Below are 5237 nucleotides of genomic sequence, written 5' to 3'. Positions count from 1 at the left end.
TGCAAAAATGTTATTGACTAAAATGATACAGTACTGCTGGCTGGTGGAGTAGGCTAGCTAGCAGTGGCTGCGTTGTTGACTTTGAACGTGGAGCTGGCTAGGTAACCTCGGTAGTTTCAGTACTACACCATGTCATGATACAAAGCAACTTTGTAGCTAGCTAGCTAACATAACACTAATCAAGACGTTCCTTGTAGTGTATTTAGTTTCAACAATGCTGCTCGTCGGTAATAGTTGGCTAGTTGGCTAGGTTAGGAAAAATGGCGTCGCGGGGGACGGAAATAGCTGGCTAGCTAACCTCGATGGCTGGCTAGCTAACAATTATCAATTAACAATTATCAAGCTATGACAAAGACAACTAGGTAGCTAGCTAGGTAACACTGCACTAGTCAAATCGTTCCGTTGTAAAGTATTAGTAACTACAGCGCTGCTAGTCGGTAACGGTTGGCTAGCTGGCAGTGGGTTAATGATGACTAGGTGTGTTGAGTAAGTCTGGCGCCGCGTCGCGGCTGGCTAGCACACCTCGATAATACTCAAACTCAAACTACACAATTATCTTAGATACAGAGACAGCAAAGACAACTATGTAGCTGGCTAACTAACACTAACGCCACACTAATCAAGTCGTTGCGTTGTAATGTAATAGTTTCTGCGGTGCTGCTAGTCGGTAGAAGTTGGCTAGCTAACAGTGATGACTAGCTAGCTAGCAGCTAGCAGTGTTGACTACGTTAGGAGGACGAAGATAGCTAGCCTCGATAATTACTCAGTTACTCTAAACTACACAATTATCTTTGATACAAAGACGGCTATGTAGCTAGCTAAGAAGAATTGCTCAGATCAAACAAATCAAGCCGTTGTGATGTAGCGAAGTGTAATATTACCTGTGGAGCGAAGCGTGGTGCGACTGCCAGATCTGTTTTTGGTCCAATACCATATTTAAAATGATCCATCTTCCTTGCGGATATGTTGGCACAATTTGCACAATCGGATCAACATTTTTATTAATTAGAATAATCACCCCTTTTGAGTTTTTTTGGACCATGCCAAAAAATATATTTCTCACTCACAGTCCTTTTTCCACCCAACCTCATCTATATTTGTAGAATGAGTTTCCTGTAAACAATAGATATTATATTCTTTCTCTTTTAGCCATGTGAAAATGTATCTTCTTTTTTATAATCTGCTAAACCATTACAATAATAACTTGATATACTTATTTCCCCACTTACCATAATGATACACAAGTTTCAATTATACTTACCACAACCAATGTTTGTAAACTTAACATAAAAAATCACCATGATGATTAAGTATCCATATAGATGTAACATAATAATTTGCACTGTTAAAGATACTATAGATGCAACTTTGTAAACCTCCAATTTTTCTAATATTCCACACACTAAAACATCCCCCCATATCTAGCTTGGTCTGTTGTCACTAAGACCATCAGACCATCTCCCTGACTCATGTCGCACCTTTGCGTCCTAAGGCAAACCCTTAGCCGACAATTGGCGTTGGCCAGAGGGAAATATGGGCAGTCCCATGATAACATAAATATCTACAAAGATGCTTAAGAGAACTAACCAAACAACATGGAAAACAGTCAGAAGAAAATAGTAACAATAATAGATAATATTAATAGAAATAATAACAGCACAATCTTATAAATGCATACTCATATTTAAAAAGTCCTAGCAAGGCTATAAGCACGTCAGCCCAGCCTGCTCAATTCATTGGATTCAATTGTTCGATTTAAAAAAAAAATATTAAGAGAAAACAACCTAAATATATCAAAAGACCAGTCCTTTTTTTTATGTCCATTACATGCAAGACATATTTTGTGTAGTCCTCATTATATCCTGTGGTATTCAGACAAAAAAAGGAAGAAGGAAAAAGGAACATAGATTCTAACTTTTTCCTCCATCGACTGATAGTTTTCATTTTCGTCCTCCTTTATTCCCATTATAACAATATTATTTTTCATACTTCTGCACTTTAGATCAAGTAATTTGGCTTTCATTGTTTTATTATCATACTATAGCTTCTCTGTAGTGTCTCTAAACTTCTTAAGAATTGGTGTCCCGCTAGCGGGACAACTTCCGGTGAAACTGGAGGGTATGTAATTCAAATAAATTCGAATAGTCATTATGGTTTTTAAACGTATAGGTACATATAGGCTGCTGGCAGACTTCCTCTCTAAGAATGGCTACATCGATACATCTGTTCAAAAGGGAGACATCGCAAAAGTACCAGGTATGTTGACCCAGCTCACCAGAGAAGCACGAGAGAACAAGGGTGACTTGGCAGTGTTCTGGCTTGACCTTGCCAATGCCTACGGATTGATTTCTCACAAGCTGGCAATGATAAAACACCATGTTCCAGACCAAGTGGCAGATCTCATCCTGGACTACGATGACAGGTTCAGCATGAGAGTCTCATCAGGGCCAGTAACATCAGAGTGGCACAGACTGGAAGTGGGAATCATCACAGGCTGCACCATCTCTGTGATCCTGTTGGCCCTGGCGATGAACATGATTGTGAAGTCTGCTGAAGCTGAGTGCCGGGGCCTCTGAACCAAATCTGGGGTGCAACAACCACCAATCAGAGCCTTTATGGACGACCTGGCAGTCACCACAAAGTAAGTGCCAGGAAGCAGGTGGATTCGGCAAGGGTTGGAAAAACTGATTGGATGGGTGAGAATGAGTTTCAAGCCAACAAATTCGAGGTCAATGGTGTTGAAGAAGGGCAAGGTCATAGACAGATTCCGCTTCATTATAGCAGGAACACTGATCCCCACCATCCTGGAAAAGCCAGTGAAGAGCCTTGGCAAGGTGTTCAACAGTAGCCTGAAAGACACAACATCAATCCAGGCCACCTGTCAAGAGTTGGAGAGCTGACGGGTCAGGACTTCCAGACAAGTTCAATGCGTGTATGCATCAGCATGGCTTTATCTAGGGCAGGGGTGGGCAATTCCAGTCCTCGAGGGCCTGATTGGTTTCACAGTTTTTCCCCTGCCCCAGCTAACACACCTGACTCCAATAATCACCTAATCATGATCTTCAGTTTAGAATGCAATTTGATTAATCAGCTGTGTTTACTAGGGATGGAGAAAAAGTGTGACACCAATCAGGCCCTCGAGGACTGGAGTTGCCCACCCTGCTCTAGGGGATACTCTGGCCTCTGCTCATCTACGAAGTACCCATCTTAGGCTGCCCCTGAAACCCCTGGAAGAGGAGTTCAAGGACTCTCGGGCGAGGGAAGTGATGCAATACAGGGAGTCGAGTTACCCAAAAGTGGCCCAAGCAGGGGTAGTGGTCAAGACCGGGAGGAAATTGAGAGCAGAGGAAGCCGTGCTGCAGGCTGAGTCTCAGTTGTGTCCTTGTGGTAGCAGTGACCCTGGGAAGAGCTGGTCTGTGAACCATCTCAACCTCCCGGTACGACACTACCAACTGGCGCCATGACCAGGTTCTAAAGACCATCACAGAAACAATCTGCACAGGAATTGGCAAGAGTAAGCAAGCTTGGCCCACCTGTCAGAAGACCACTTTCGCTCGAGCTGGAGAGCAGCCAGGCTCAAAATCTGAACCACCAGCAGGCTTCTGCTCAGGACTGGCAGCTGACAACAGACCTGGAGAAGCAGCTCATGTTCCTGCAGCACATTGTCAAGGCAACCCTGAGACCAGACATAACCCTGGTCTCAGAGTCCAGGAAGACCATCATTATTCTGGAGCTGAAAGTCCCTCGAGAAAATCGTCTTGAGGAGGCGTACGAGAGGAGAAGGGCAAAGTATGAGGGACTGGTCATCGACTGTCGGAAGCAGGGTTGAAAGGTTAGTAGCATGCCTATCGAGGTAGGCTGCAGGGGGTTTTCTGGTCAATCCCTCTACAGAGCCTACAGCACACTCTGCGTCAATAGAGCGAAGAGGAGGAGCGCCATCAGCAACACCATCGAGGCAGCTGAAAAAGCATCAAGATGGCTCTGGATCAAGAGAGGAGATCCATAGGGAGCAGCGTAATGCCACCTGGACACCAGTTGGGGTATGATCAAACTCGGCTGGGTCACCTGGGTGAGGGTATCTGATGTTGTAAGACCCGAAACACCCTATAACTCCAGGTTACATCACTGATGATGTGTCCAGGAGCATCAAGAGATGTATTCATAAAAGAATATACTGTTAGTTCCTGTATTTTCCCTTTTTAGTCTCTTTAGACCAAAACTGCTTTTTCTTTACTGATGCATATTGAATTGAATGACCTCTGAAGGTACATTTAAAGATATCCCAAACAATAAGGGGATTTGCTGAACCTATATTGTGCTGAGAAAAAAATCAGTTCTAGATTATTTTGACAACTTCCGGTGAAATTTGAGGGCACGTAATTCAAATAAATAATCATAAATATTATGGATTTTAAACATTTAGGTACATATAAGTGTCTTATATCGGCTGAAAGCTTAAATTCTTGATAATCTAACTGCACTGTCCGATTTACAGTAGCTATTACAGCGAAAACATGCCATGCGATTGTTTGAGGACGGCGCCCCACATCAAAATATTTTTCCACCGGCACAAGTTTCATACATTCATATATAAAGATGAAATAATCACTTACTTTTTGAAAGTCTTCCTCTGATTTGTCAACCAAAGGGTCCCAGCTATAACATGTAAATCAAATCAAAGTTTATTTGTCACGTGCGCTGAGTACAACAGGTGTAGACCTTACAGTGAAATGCTTACTTACAGGCTCTAACCAATAGTGCAATAGTGTCGTTTTGTTAGATAAAATCCTTTTTTATGTCCCAAAAAGTCTGTTTAGTTGGCGCCATCGATTTGAGTAATCCACTCGTTCAACTTGCAGAGAAAGGAATCCAAAAATCTACCCATAACTTTGTTTCAACAAGTCAAAATACGTTTCGATTTACTCCTCCGACACCTTAAAATGTATTCAAAATATAATATTTCTTTCGGAAAGAAGTATGTTCAAAAGGAAACCGATTATAGCAGGTGCGCAACTTCATCATGGCACGCAAAGACACGGATTTCCAAGACTGTGTCCTCATACAAAAACTGTTATTTCTTATTTGTTTTTGAAGTTACAAGCCTGAAACCTTGAACGTAGACTGCTGATACCCTGTGGAAGCCATAGGAATTGCATCCAGGGAGCTAATTTACAATATGAGCTTTCTCTTGCATTTCTAAGATCAAATCAAATGTATTTATAAAGCCCTTCTTACAT

At 42.2% G+C, this 5237-nt stretch overlaps 1 pseudogene; it reads left to right on the top strand.

Moving 5' to 3' along the window:
- Window positions 1-2150: 2150 nt before the first annotated feature.
- Window positions 2151-4006, top strand: LOC123726136 (uncharacterized; annotated as a pseudogene).
- Window positions 4007-5237: the final 1231 nt, after the last annotated feature.

The sequence above is a fragment of the Salmo salar genome, chromosome 13 (assembly GCF_965601325.2).
Source record: "Salmo salar chromosome 13, fSalSal1, whole genome shotgun sequence".
NCBI classification, from domain to species: domain Eukaryota; kingdom Metazoa; phylum Chordata; class Actinopteri; order Salmoniformes; family Salmonidae; genus Salmo; species Salmo salar.
The sequence above is the reverse complement of the archived record's forward strand: the minus strand, read 5'-3'. Positions and strand labels throughout refer to the sequence as shown.